The sequence below is a fragment of the Sciurus vulgaris genome (assembly GCF_902686455.1).
Source record: "Sciurus vulgaris genome assembly, chromosome: 16".
Classification (NCBI taxonomy): Eukaryota; Metazoa; Chordata; class Mammalia; order Rodentia; family Sciuridae; genus Sciurus; species Sciurus vulgaris.
Genome location: NC_136477.1, coordinates 70,220,230 through 70,235,904, shown reverse-complemented (window position 1 = coordinate 70,235,904; position 15,675 = coordinate 70,220,230). Strand labels below are relative to the sequence as shown.

At 37.8% G+C, this 15,675-nt stretch overlaps 1 long non-coding RNA gene across 1 annotated transcript; it reads left to right on the top strand.

Annotated features, from left to right (window-relative positions):
- The first annotated feature begins 9,988 nt into the window (after nucleotides 1–9,988).
- Nucleotides 9,989–12,033, top strand: LOC306646509. The gene is made up of 3 exons (XR_013759859.1): nucleotides 9,989–10,101; nucleotides 10,862–10,989; nucleotides 11,832–12,033. It is a non-coding gene; the product is annotated as an uncharacterized lncRNA (long non-coding RNA).
- Nucleotides 12,034–15,675: the final 3,642 nt, after the last annotated feature.

Genomic DNA, 15,675 nt, shown 5'->3' with positions numbered 1-15,675 from the left:
CAAGTCCTTTACAGGTCTCATAGATACAGGAGCAGATGTGACCATAATTAAACAAGAGGATTGGCCTTCTTCTTGGCCTACCACAGAAACTGTGACTAATCTTAGGGGTATTGGTCAAAGTACAAATCCAAAGCAGAGTTCTAAATACCTCACTTGGAGAGACAAAGAAAACAACACAGGTCTCATTAAGCCTTATATAATACCTCATTTGCCTGTTAATTTGTGAGGAAGAGACCTATTATCTCAGATGAAAGTAATCATGTGCAGCCCCAATGAAACGGTTGCTGCCCAAATGCTATCTCAGGGATATACACCAGGAAAAGGGCTAGGAATGGCTGAAAATGGTATTTTACATCCAATTCCCAATGTAGGACAGATTGACAGAAAAGGCTTGGGAAATTTTTGATTTCGGCCATTGACATGCCTGCACCCCAACTGTGTGCAGATCCAATAACTTGGAAATCAGATGAACCAGTTTGGGTTGATCAATGGCCGCTAACTTCTGAAAAACTTGAAGCTGCTTGAATGTTAGTGCAGGAACAGCTAACAGCTGGACATATCATAGAGAGTAATTCTCCTTGGAATACTCCTATATTTGTAATTAAGAAAAAATCTGGTAAATGGAGATTACTACAGGACTTAAGGGCTGTCAATGTCACTATGGTGCTCATGGGAGCCCTGCAACCAGGGCTGCCATCTCCTGTAGCCATCCCTCAAGGATATTTTAAGGTAATTATTGACCTCAAAGACTGTTTTTTACTATCCCTCTACATGTAGATGATCAAAAAAGATTTGCTTTTAGTCTACCATCAATAAATTATAGAGAACCTATGAAAAGATATCAGTGGAAGGTATTGCCACAAGGAATGGCTAATAGTCCAACCTTATGCCAAAAATTTGTTGCTCGTGCCTTACAGCCTATTAGAGATTCTTGGAAACAAATGTATATTATTCATTATATGGATGATATACTCATAGCAGGACAATCAGGAGAACAGGTATTACTATGTCTCACACAACTTAAACAGCAGCTGACTGCAGTAGGACTACAAATTGCTCCAGAAAAAGTTCAGCTACAAGACCCTTATACTTACCTAGGTTTCCTGCTCAATGGACCTAGGATTATTAATCAAAAGGCAACAATCAGGAGAGATCGTTTAAATACACTTAATGACTTCCAGAAGCTTCTAGGTGATATAAATTGGCTTCGACCATACCTTAAATTAACCACAGGGGAGTTAAAACCATTGTTTGAGATATTAAAAGGAGACCCTAATCCACAATCATCCAGGACTATATCTCCTGATGCATTAGCTTCTCTTAAGAAGGTGGAGGATGCTATTGCAGGTCAATTTGTTACCAATATTGATTATTCTCATCCCTTAATGCTCATTATATTTAATACTTCCATCACTCCAATGGGTCTTTTCTGGCAAGATAATCCTATTATGTGGATTCATCTTCCTTCCTCACCCAAAAAAGGGCTATTGCCATATTATGATGCAGTAGCTGATCTGATTATCATGGGGAGAGAAGATTCTAGAAAATATTTTGGAATAGAACCATATAAGATTATTCAACCCTACACCCGATCTCAGGTCAATTGGCTGTTACAAAATACTGACACCTGGCCTATAGCTTGTGCCTCATTCACAGGTGATATAGATAATCATTATCCACCAAATAAATTGGTTCAGTTTTGCAAACTACATCCTTTTGTGTTCTCTCGTATTATTAGAAGGGAGCCCTTATACAAAGCTCTTGTTGTCTTTACTGATGGGTCATCCACAGGAACAGCTGCTTACACCTTCCTTGACAGAACTGTCTTTTTCCAGACGAAATGTACATCTGCCCAACTTGTTGAATTACAGGCTCTTATTGCAGGTTTATCTGCCTTTCCCAATCAACCCCTTAATATCTACACAGACAGTGCCTACTTAGTGCACTCGGTGCCACTCCTTGAAACTGTCTCTCAGATCAGACATGTTTCTAAAACAGCATCACTGTTCCTTCAATGTCAGACACTCATCCATAATAGAGGGGAGCCTTTTTTTATTGGACACATCAAAGCTCACTCTGGCCTTCCAGGGCCATTAGTTAAGGGCAACAGAATTGCTGACACAGCCACCAAAATGGTTGCAGTAGCTTTTTCAGATAATATTAAGCAAGCTCAAGACACTCATAACCTACATCATTTAAATGCCTGCTCTCTTGGGTTACTCTATAAAATCACTAGGGAACAAGCAAGGCAAATTGCAAAAGGCTGTACCACATGTGCTACTCATCTACCTGTTCCACATCTAGGAGTTAATCCTAAAGGCCTTGTTCCTAACATGGTGTGGCAAATGGATGTTACACATTTTTTAGAGTTTGGTAATCTAAAATATATTCATGTTTGCATAGATACATTTAGTGGATTTATATTGGCTACACTTCAGCCTGGAGAAGCAACAAAACACATAATTGCCCATCTATTACATTGTTTCTCAGTCTTGGGCATACCTAAACAAATTAAAACAGATAATGGCCCTGGATATACAGCAAAAACCCTCCAAACATTTTGTAAAAAATTACAAATTCAACATGTCACTGGAATTCCTTATAATCCTCAAGGCCAAGGAATGGTCGAGAAAGCACATCTCTCTCTTAAAACTACTATTGATAAAATAAAAAAGGGGGAATGGTACCCAATCAAGGGTTCTTCCCGTAATATTCTCAATCATGCTTTACTCATTCTCAATTTTTTAAAAATGGATGATCATGGGAAATCTACCGCTGATCGTTTCTGGCACCCAGAATCTCAAAAGCATTTTGCCATGGTAAAATGGAAAGATCCATTGGATGGTTCATGGCATGGTCCAGACCCAGTCTTGATCTGGGGTCGAGGCTCAGTCTGCATCTTCTCTCAAAAAGCTGATGCAGCCAGATGGCTGCCAGAGCGCCTTGTACACCAAGTTAATGAAGTTACCTCCTCCAGGGATAAAAAATCATCCCTGAGAGTCTTTTCTTTTCCTTCCACAGGAATGAACAAAACATTGCTTCTCTGGATGATGGCTGCCTGTTCACTGCTCTCCTACAGCCATGCAGGGTTTGAGGACCCTGCTGAGGCTCGAGAAATGCTGTTTCTATGCCAACAAGTCAGGAATCATTAAGGACAAGATCAAACAGCTTCAAGAAGACCTAGGAAAACGCCGACGAGCACTGGCTGATAATCCACTATGGACTGGATTCAGTGGACTCCTTCCCTACCTCCTTCCCTTCTTAGGTCCCCTCCTTTGCTTGCTGCTAGTCGTATCTATAGGTCCTTTGATATTCAACAAGATTATGGCTTTCATCAAAGCTCAAATTGAGGCTATACAGGCAAAACCTATTCAGGTTCATTACCATTGACTGGAGATGATGGATTGTGATGGTGCAACATTTGATCAATATTAGATCATAATAGACCATCACCCCTGTGCGCTGAACTGGTCAGCCAATGACGGGTAAGATTCGTGGGAGCACATACCAACCTAAGACAGGAAATGAGGGCTAGAGCCTCATTATCCAATGACGGGTAAGGATGCTGCTCTGGCACGGACAACCTAAGACAGGCACAGTTCCCGAGGGATTGTCACTCCAGCTCTATAAAATAAAAAAGGGGGACCTGTCCTGAGCCGGCAGGTCATGCACCCTGCCTTGCCTCAAGGTCACGTGCCTTGACTCATGGTCATGCCCCCTGCCTCGCCTCATGTTGAGCTAAGATGGCACCTGCCAGATGCTGGTGGGGCATGCCTCTACCTGTTTACACACCTGTCAGACTATACCAGGTGCATCAGACTAGATTGCGTGGTGCTTCATGATTGGCCAACTACACTTCCTTATTTGAGTTCTGGCGTGAGACTAGTCTTGCCTTCGTGCGCTTTCCTCTGATTGGTTTTTGTACTTTATATTAACTGTGTTTATTCCCCAAATAAACGAGACTTGATCAAGCTTTTGTCTTGTCTCCATTTCCTGTGTCTCTTGTCTCTCTCAATTCCCGCTCCCCCCTCCAGGTTTCCGTTGAAGTCCTGTGGGTCAGGACACTTATTAGTGGTCCTTCAGAGCATTTTTTTTTCTCTTCTCTTGTGTCCCTCTCCCAGATACATCAAGTCAATTATGAGAAATGTCATCAACTGTATAATTGTTGATTTTCAAAAGGTGCTAAAAAACATTTCTTGGAATATAAATTAAAATTTGCACCTTGATTTACCTAGTTATATACACTATGAGCACTTTTTTTTTAAAATTTTGAGGGCTTCTGATTTTGTCTACCTTTATTATGGGTGTATAACATGTAATAAGTTTGTGGTGTTGCTTTTGGAAAATTACTTTCTGGTTTCTTTTTCTTGTCAGTGTTTGAATACTTATTTACTTTTCTAGGTTTAGCTGTATATGAATTTGATTCATTTTGTTACAAAGAATACTTTCCTTTTCTTCTCAGTCTTAGTTCAAACAAAGGGGTTTAAGTTGTATTTAGTTTATTCCCTCCTGTGGCCTAGAAATTGTCTTGTCTAGGTAACCATGCTACCCTTAAATGGCAGCCATATATTTGAGTATATTTTGCAGACTTTTTTAAAAAGCAAAGTTTATTTTTACTATAAAAGTAATAGAAACTTGGAAAACTGCAAACATGCAAAACATAGTCTTGGTGGGGATTAGGAAGATGTTGGTCAAAAGATTCAAAATTTTAGTTAGGAATAAATTCAGTTCTGTTGTATAATGTGATGAATATACTAATAACTATGTACTGTATACTTGAAAATTGCTAAGAGAGTAAATTTTTACTGCTCTCACCACACTGCCCAAAAATGTATGTGACATATATGCTACTGAGCTTGATTTATGCAGTCTGAGGATATAACTCAATGGTAAGTGTATATGTCTAGTTTGTGTGAGGTCCACACCATCTCCCAAGAGGGGCCTTGATTTAGCCATTCAATATTGTATACAAATTCCAAAGCATCATGTTCTACAACATAAATAATAAAATTTTATTTGCTAGTTTTTTTAAAATTACAGAAAAAAAAAACCCACTAAAAAATGTGCACATTTACTTCCTGTTAACTTTGACGTTCTATTTTTTTGCTATAAATGGTTTTTGGGATGTTGGTTACCTTTCTCTTTCTCTTTTCTTTTTTTTTTTCTTTTGTTTTACATGGTTGGATCTTAGGGTTTGTTACCAGAGATTTAGGCCATAGGGGTCCTAACTTCAAGGAGTTTCAAAAAATTAGATCTGGCCACTCACTCCAGAAGTCAAATGGGAAAAAGTAATGGAGAAAGAAAATTTAATCAGTAGAGGTAAATCAGAAAGACAAGGGGGATCAAAAACCAGCCTGCCTTCGAGGATATTGATATGAGCTTTAAGTTCAAATAGAAGAAAAATTGGGGTACAAAACAGGAGATATGCATAATTAGATAGTCTTGGTCAAATTAGTCTGGTTGGTCATTATCTCAGAATTGGTTCTGTGAAGCTCAAGAAGTAATCAGCCTCATTGGGATTTGTCTGTTTCTGGAACATTAAGAACAACAACTGGAGACTCTTTGGTACCATTCTGAGGGACTGGAATAGAATGGCACAAAAATTGGCAGTTAACAGACTGTTCACATTACCTTAGTTCTCTTATTGATCTCCCCAGTCTTGGAGGAGATAGGATAGGTTAGGTAAGCTGAGGGCTAATAAAACTTGTATTACCAGTTTTTAAACACTTCATAAGTGAATGGCATGCCTGTTTGCAGAGCTGATCCAAAGTTTAAGGTAATAAAGAGACAATAAGAGGCCGAGATGCCAAGCTTTTTTTCCTTGCTTTTAGTTACCCATTGGGAAAAAGCAGCCTGTTAAGTTCTTGTTTCTTATGTACAGTTGTGTATTTGGACATTCAAGCAACATTTATTTAAACTACCAATGTGCAAGAAAATCTTTGGAGATGTTGCAAAGAAATGTTTTTGATTTCTTCTGTTTAAATTCTGTTTGGGAATATAGATAAGAAAAAGTAATAAATTTAATGATGCCTAGGAATTGTCAAATATTTTGGACTCTGTTGCATGCATTAAGTGTGTCCTGTAGATCTAGAACTTATTTCTAAAACATATTCTTATTTATTAGTTAGTGTAACTAACATTTTTCATTGGCAGTTAATTTTCCTTGATTTGGGTAACATCATTTCTTCCCTTCTTTTCATTTTTAATATATTTTCTTTCTGTGATCTTTTTATTAAGGAATTTGAAACATGAATAATCTAATAAAATTATACATATGATATTTCCAACAAAGCACCAATCTAATGCACACTCACCTGTTTCTAGTCATTACCATTTCTAGTCCATGTACATACAACATGTTTTCACAGTATAAAGTTTTCATGTGGGGAAATTCCCTTATAAGGAAACAGAGTAAGAAGATTTATTTTTAATAACTAAAAAATATACTCTATGTGTTTAAAATTTTAAAAAAGCTAAGATGGAAGCATATATGGGAACTATACTTTTAAACTTCTCTGTGGCTCAGAATTGAAGCAGCTGAAGAACTGCTACACAATCAGGCAAGTGACTGAGGGAGTTCACTATTAGAAAGACTTGAAGAGACCCAGAAAGTCTGGTCTTTGTCATAGAGGGCAAAAATGGATATATCAGCACTCTGCCTGATGGCAGTGACAAAACTGAGGCCTGGCAGACAGGCATTGTGTGGTATTACACCAAGGAAAAAAGATAAATATAATGGCCATATTTGGCAAAAAAACAGCTGTAGAGCAGAAAGGCAGTTTGAACTTAACTCACAAGTGATCCACATTTCTCAACTTGTCAGCAGAGGCCTGTGGCAGATAGCCATCTTGTAGAGGTCGCAACTGAGTACATTGCTGTGAAAACCCTAGAGTCCAGGGTGACTCTGGTGGAATGCTATTGAAATAGGCACAGAGAAGATTATACACAAAGAGATACAAAAGGGAGTGTAGCCTGCTTTCCTTTTGAGTCTGGTAATGAGGACAACCAGTTGAAGAGGTTGGGAGATTGAATGGGAACAAGTGATTGCTTGAGAGAACTGGACCTTGGAAGGTCACAGTTGTGTGAATGTACTGCACAGGATCTGATGTACCCCCCATCCCCACCACCTGAGATGTTTGGTCACTCCACCCTATAAGTAGAAATCTTAGTAATTTCCCAAGATCCAGACACACAACAGTGACAGACATCAGTCAGGTCCTAGTGGTATGTCCATCTGATCTGTCCAGAGCAGATTTCAGCCAAGATAATATCTCATGCAGAGCTTGGTGTCTGATGCTTAAACTTTCACTTAAAACTTCAAAAATCAGCAGCACTCTGGGAGTGTCTTAATCTAATGTGTCAAGAGTAATCTCAAGAGGATGGTACTTCTCTCATTCCATGATACCAAGTACTGATGAGCAGGAAATCTGAGAATCATTTAAGTGAGTTTTAGCCCCTGACCACTCCAGCTGTGGGCATAGCAAGTGACCCAAAATAAGGGGATTAATAGCCCCCAGCCCTTCCTCTTTCCATTGGATGAATAGCTGAAGAAGACATGGTAAGAAGTGCAAATTGGTATAGATAGTGAGTCTGCTTTTATCTACAGGTTTGATGGTCTTTATATTAACAACCTGAGCATATTATAATTACCACATGTGCCTGACTCTCCTCTTGACCCCTGGCCTCCATGCTTACTGACATCATCTTCTGCTCAGTGGTCAGCTACAACTCTTTTCCTCCTTCAATAGACAGGGATAAAGGTTTCCCCTCATGATACACCCCTAGATTGTGGGTCATGACATGCACAAAATGTTCCTTGCAGGGTTGTTGTGAAAAGGAAAATGAAGAATGTGTTAGAAAATCATTGGCTTTGTCTGGTTTTTCTGAATAGAATTTTAGGGACTCAGACCCACAGAGGATCTAGAGAGTAGCTAAAAGGGGTTCCTCTGGTGCTGAAGAAATAGGTCATTTTGTAGAGCACTTGCCTAGGATGCTCAAGGACTGCAGTTTGAATCCCATGCCACTCAGGGAAAAAGAAATAAAAAATTAAAAAGCTCTTCTGAATATACCAACCCTCCCTGCTCTTGACTTTTTCTCCTCTTTTCATCAACTGAATCTGCACAGTTGAAAAAGTACCAGTTGGACACACAAGCATTTTCCAATCAGACTTTCAGCATGTTGCTGTGGTAAAAGTTAGCAGTACTTCCCCAGTCACCTGTGTTGCTTAATAGGAGGTGTTCTTGGAGATGAGTCAACTCTCAGGTACTGATAGGTTAGATTGTTCTCATGAGTATGCTTATGGGTGTATATCATCAGCAAGTTCTTGAAGAAGACAGTGCTCACCAGGTTGCAATGGCAGGAATCAACTACTCAGTTGTTAAGATCCAGTACATCTGTGCTATAGTGTTTTTGTTTTGGTCATACACAAAACCTTTATACATGTGCTTGCTTTGGCAGCACATATACTAAAATTGGAATGCTACAGATAATAGCATGGCCCTATGCAAGATTGACACACAAATTCATGAAGAATTCCATATTTTTAATCAGTTAATAAAAATATGAAGATGCATGCTTTTTATCTTCACTTTCCCAAAGCATTAAAATAAAGATATTTCTCAAAAGCAAATCCACCACCAAAAATATATACAATTCTGGGATTTCATAAATAAAAGCCAGAGATATTACTTTAACCACTGAATCAAATTACTACTTATCCCAAATTATTAAGATCCATTATTTTCTGTGTGTGTGTGTGTTGTGTTGCATGTGCTGAGGGCCACACCTCAGTCCTTGCACCTGGTAAGAAAGCATTCTACCACTGAGCTCTAACCTCAACCCCAAGACCATTTTTAAGTAAGTAATTCAAAAATTGCTAACATGAACCATTTTTGCCAGCTATTTGGAGAACTAAAGGAAAAACATACCAGTTATCAATTCTGTCTTTATAAGCATTCATATGAGAAAGATATTTAATTACCTGGTTTTCTCTAATGGTAGCAATGTGAGAAAATTCCATTAAAAAATTAACAATGGCTTTGGCATAGAAGAAAATGAAAAGAAAACTACCTCCCTGAAATTTTAAATCCTTCCTAATTACAAAGATACTAACAACAAACACTCACTTGGTTCTTAAATGAGGCCAGGAGAGAATAAACAAACCACTTTCAGTATCTTTCTTTAAAACTTAAAATTTCTGTGCTCTGTAACTGAGTTGTTAAGGTGTACACATAGAGGGACTGCAATTTCTTCTGTTTTCCAAAGTGTATATAGTGAATTTTAAGATAAAGGGGAAAGTAAGGATGGTATTCATTATTGGCCTTAAACCAACTGGATTTCCTCTTAACCCATCTCTGAATTTCCTCATGACATGCACAGAAATAAGCAGCAAGTTTTGTCATAAGAGAACAAGAATAGCAGCATGTATTTGACAGGTCTTTTTGATCTCAGGTCTTCTGTAAATCATTTGATGAATACTTAGCCATCAGAACAAAGAAACAGAACTTCTTTGGAAGTGAGATACTATTTATCCATTCATTAGGCTGTTATAGAAAGAGCCCCTAGGTCCCCAAGAGTCAAAGTAGCAATGGGTGAGAGTTTGTCAATCTAACATGGCCTATTGGGCAAGAAGGGCCCAGCACTGAGGAGAATTTATAAGGGTCTGGATGATTGATAGTAGCAAGTGCAGAAAAGGCTGTCCTCATGAATTCCCCAAGCTTGTAGAGAAGTACATTAGTTTTGGTTAAAACATGCTGCTTAGTTGGAAACAGAGGAAATATAAGAGGACCTCTGTTTTGTAAATATTGGGATCAGAGGAAATAGATGAGGACCTCTGTTTTGTAAATATTTGGGGAAATAGAACAAGTAGGTAAAATGCTGGTTTTAACCCAGTGAGAATGTCTGATGACCACCATGTGCAATTCTGGCAATGTAGCCATTTCCAAGTTGATGTTTTGAGAACTGACTTTCCTTGTGTTTTTGCAGGTACAAAGGGGTCAGTATGGAGTTCAAAGGACATAACTTTTGCCTGGTGACTTGGAAAACCTGGCCATTGAGACCCAGGGTGGCCCAGAAAAGCATGAAGTAACTGACTGAGTGCTGGTGAATACCAAGAACTGGCAAGAATTTTGTTCTTAGGATTAGATACACACACACCTGGTAAAGGTACCCAGTGTCCTGACAGCCTGAAAGTATTTACTCTTTCATATCTCTTGGAACAGCCTGACCAAAAAGTCAGTGGTCCCATTCAAAGAGAACTAAAGGAAGTGTTGAAGTTGGATGTTTTAGAAACAACCAATGAATTAATGAGAACTCGATTTTTTTTTCCTAAAATTTCAAAGCAAAATTCTCATGGTAAACTAAATGATCCAAACCTTATTTTGGCTAATGATTAATAAATATTTTATTTGACCTTTGATAATTATATATTACTCAGAAGATATCACATCATGATGGAGAAGATATCAAGATTTCCCTCAAACTGGCTATCCAGGTTTTAGCTTCAACAATATTTCAAAAGTTGACCAAAAGGGCTGGGGTTGTAGCTCAGTGGTAGAGCACTTGCCTAGCATGTTGTCAGACACTGGATTTTGATCCTCAGCACCACATAAAATAAGTAAATAAAAAAAGATATTGAGTCCATATAAAAAAATTTAATTAAAAAAAGTTGCCCGTGACATTTCCTCAGAGTATGAATCCTCTCAATAGACAGTAAGTTTCCCAGTACAGGATTTGCACTACTTCTAGCAGTGTCTTTGCTACAAATCCCTTGGTCATCTTAGGAAATTTCAATGTCATGGAAACTACTAGGGAAAGAAAACTAGACTACCAGAGGAAATAAAGATGCTTCTTTCCTCCACAGGTATCTCCCCTAAGTAAGAAACATGATGGAGAAGATGAGTGCCATGCATCTGATTCCCAAGGACAAGCTTCTGATTCAGAAAAAAATTACAGTGGTTGATGCTTTACATGAAATACCAGTGAAAAAAGGTAGGTAATGGATCTCACAGCCACTCAAAAGAATGACTAGTGCTTTTGCTTAATAAACAGAACCAAGAATCAAAGCATCAACCACAATTATTAATAAAAGTTCAGTAAAGTCAAGAATCCCCAAGGAAATTAAGTATGCTATTAAAATGTAGAAAAAGAGTATTTGGATGACTGACAAAGGCCAATATTATGACTTAGAGGCTTTCAATTTATGTTTTATGTAGAGTCAAAACTCAAACCTGACTGTAATGTCTTCTGTTTTCCATAAGTTTTTCTACTTATGTGGCATTTTTGAATGAGAGCTGGACCACAAAAGAAAATTCCTTAGTCTTGCTGGACCTCATCTTGATGTTTGTGAGATGTCCTCTTCCAGGCATATAAGGTCCTCTTTTTTTTTCTGCAGTGCTGGGGATCAAGCCCAAGGTCTTAGTGCTTGCAAGATAAGCGCTCTACCAACTGAGCTATCTCCCAAGCCCTTAATGTCCTCTTTTGTACATAGGCCAATACAGCAGAACTACCATCCATATCTAACATTGTATAGCTAAAATTCCTCATAGGACTTCAGCATTTCATTTATACTATTTATCCCAATGTTTTTGTTGTGCTTTTTTAAAGAGATGGGGTCTTGCTATGTTGCCCAGGCTGACCTTTAACACCAGGGTTCAAAAGACCCTCCTGCTGCAGCCTCCAAAGTAGCTGGGACTGAGTCCAAGTGCACATCACCATGTCCTACCCTTTATTCCTGAATTTTAGCATCTTTATTTATCTGTAACACTGAACTAATTGCTAATCAGAAAGTCAACCATGTCCATATATGTAACTAATTGTTATCTTTTTAACAGGTGAAGAGGCTGAACTATAAACCTAAAAAAAACTACTCAACAATAGCTAAAAGTAGTCACAGATAACTACAACCCTGTTCTTGCCTAGTAACAAGTTTCTGTAATCCAATGCACTAATGCTTTAGTTATATTCACTTGTTTTAACACAGAGAAATACCAATTAAAGAAAACACATCGAGTATCTAGAAGACTTTATTGTCTATTTACAGAAGAAAAGCATGCATATCATTAAACAAAACAAATAAAATGTTTTCTATCACAACTCAATATATTGTCATTCTTTTAAAGCTATATCATAGAAATAAGACAGGTATTTTGTTATTTTTCCTGGTACTATGGATAAAAGCCAGGGGTACTCCACCATTGAGCTATATCACCAGTTCTTTTTATTCATTTATTTATTTATAGAGTCTTGCTAAATTGTTGAGGCTGACCTTGAGCTTTCCATTCTCCTGCCTCAGCCTCCCTCATTGCTGGGATTGTGGTCCTGTACCACTGTGCCCAGCAAGACATGGGCATTTACAGGAATCTGGTTGAGAATCCTTTAAAGATCTAAACACTCATCATTTGAGGTGCAATCCTCATAGATATAAGTTCCTGGAACAACAGCTTGCATGCATAAGGCATTCACACCAAAGAAATCTGAAAAGAAAAAAAATAAATATTAATTAGAAGGACTGTATGTAGTGTCCCCAATTCTCTAACCTCAGAAAAAGGTAAGGATTTGATACTACAGATGACAAGTGAACAAGCAGCACTGAAGTGTTCACCTCTCCTGCCACCATGCTTCAGGGTACTTCTTTCCCCTAACCAGGCTCTGTGATGTTTTATAGTCTTTTTTTCTTTTTCTTTTTTTGCCAGACACAATTTGTATTCACCCTCCTCAAAGGTTTAAGAAAAACTTGTTTAAAATTCCTGGGCAAGAAAGTCCTTATTATTTCAAAACCATAAAAAGCCTGGATAAATTATCAAACTTCCACTGACTTGGAAAAATCAGTTTTTTTCCTTTTGTAAAACTAGGCATCTCACAGAGGTTATGTTACCAAAATTAGGAAAAGGTCAACCTGTTCCACCATACTCAGTCTGCCTGGATCAATAGCCCAACATGATTATATCTTAAAAAATGATCAAGTCTATACACACCTGGGTTTTATTGTGACAACCCCTGCATTCACATGTATGGGTCCTGGTGTTAGCAATTGCCATTATTCCACAAAGATTGCAAACATGTACCTGATATGGATCTGATGCCTCAAACTTTCTCTTACAAACTGGACTGCTCCATGGGCAATCTGATAATCTCATTCAATTTCTCCAATGCAGGCCATCATCACTATTGAGGGGAAAACATCAGATTATTTTGTACTTATTATTTTTATTATAAACACCACCTTTACTAACAGCAAAGGTTAAGGATAATATTAGTAAAGAAAGAGACTCCAGCCTTAATTTATATACCCTAGTGTTATGGTTATATGTGGCGTCCCCAAAAAGTTCATGTGTGAGACAATACAAGAAAGTTCAGAGGAGAAACAATTAGATTGTAGGAATCTTAACCCAATCAGTGAATTAATCCCCTAATAGCAGTTATTGGACTGGTAACTGAAGTGGTGGGGTGTAGCTGGAGGAGGTGGGAATTGAGGGTATGGCTTTTGGTTATATATTTGTATCTGGCAAGAGGAGTCTCTCTGCTACCTGCTCACCAAGTAAGCTGCTTCCCCTCTGCTACACTCTTCTTCCATGATATACTGCCTCACATTGAGCCCCCAAGGAATGGAGATGGCCTTCTAAGGAATAAGACCTTTGAAACTGCGAATACTCAAATAAACTTTTCCTCCTCTATAATTGTTCTGGTCAGATTTTTATTTACAGCAGCAAAAACAGCTGACTAAAACACCTAGGATTTTCTCTGCTGGTAGGAAAGAGAGAAGCCTAACAACCATTTGATGTTCATTAGAAGGTACCCAAATTGAATAAATACATTATATCTCAAGTACAGCATGTAATTTTCCTCATAAAATACATGATGTATAGGCTCATTGTGTTATCATTTAACATTCTAGAATTCAACTCTACATTCAAAAGTGAATTACAAAAGTAAATCTAAACAAAGCAACTTCTCAATGAATGAGTCTCCCAGGAAGGAACACCTGAAATGATAAATGTATTGTTGGCAAATGCAATAGAAAAACAGGTGAATTATTATAGGTTTCCCCAACACAGAATGAAATACATTGTGCCAGAGAATGATAACTATTTCTTAACATAAAATACATAAAACAAAACAAATGGGTTTACAGTATTTCAAAGAAAAAAAAAGTTCCCACTGATGAGCCTCTGGAACAGGAGTCCCCTATGTGTTTCTCAAAAAGAAAAGTCATTATTCAGTTTTGAAGAATACTGAACAATGAACTCAATATTTTGAAAACTGGCAAATAAAGGAAAAGAATCAAGCATTTATCCTGTGTTTACCACAGGAACTACATACCAGGTGCCTACTTAAAGAAACAAGAAGCAAAGTTTGAGAAGTAGTTCAGCTAATGTAAAAGGAATAATAAGAATTAGAATCTCATGAGTTTGCAAGCCCTTTTTCATCAAGGAATTAAAGGCAATGATCATTAGTAGCTACTAAAATTATAAAAAGGTGACCAGACACTGTAAGTATATAATACCACCTAAGAGATATTAGTGTCAAAACCTAAAGCCTGAGGCCAGGAATGGTGGCACATGCCTGTAATTCCAGAAATTTGATACCCTAAGACAGGAGATTGCAAGTTCAAGGCCAGCCTCAGCAATTTAGTGAGACCCTGTCTCAAAATACAAAGAGCTAGGGGTGTAGCTCAGTGCTACTGCACACTGAGTTCAATGTCTGGTACATTTAAAAAAATCCTCAAACCCTAAGTATCATCAAAACTTTTGATCAAATTAGCTCTTTATAGAACAACATAGCTGTGAGATGTAATCAGCAAAACCCAGATTATTTGAAACCTTCCAAAATAAATAGTCCTATTTCTTCAAATATCTACAAAAAGAAAAGGATGGAGGTCAATCTCTAGATTATTTTTAAAAAGGGCTTAAGAAACATATCAATTGCAAAACAAGACCTTATTTGTATCCTGATTAAAAACAAAAGACTTCCAATGACATTCCTCATAGAAATAGAAAAAGCAATCATGAAATTCTTTTGGAGAAATAAGAAACCCAGAGTAGTCAAAGCAATCTTTAGCAAGAAGAGTGAAGCAGGAGGCATCACAGTACCAGACCTTAAACTACACTATGGAGCTATAGTAACAAAAACATCATGATACTGGCACCAAAATAGACAGGTAGACCAATGGTACAAAATAGAAGACACAGAGACAAACCCACATAAATACAGTTATCTCCTACTAGACAAAGGCCCCAAAAGCATACATTGAAGAAAAGATAGCCTCTTCAACAAATGGTGCTTGGAAAACTGGAAATCCATGTGCAGCAAAATGAAATTAAACCTCTCTCTCAGCCTACACAAAACTCAACTCAAAGTGGATCAAGGACCTAGGAATTAGACCAGAGAACCTGCATCTAATATAAGAAAAGTAGGCCCAAATCTCCCTTGTGTTGGCTTAGGATCTGGCTTCCTTAACAAGACTCCTAAAGCACAAGAAGTAAAATCAAGGATCTATAAATGGAGTGGATTCAAACTAAAAAGCTTCTTCTCAGTAACATGAAGAACAAGTCTACCAAATGGGAGAAAATCTTTACCACACACACATCAGATGGAGCAGAATCTCCAGGATATATAAAGAACTCACAAAACTTAACACCAAAAAAAGTCAAATAACCCAATCAATAAATGGGCTAA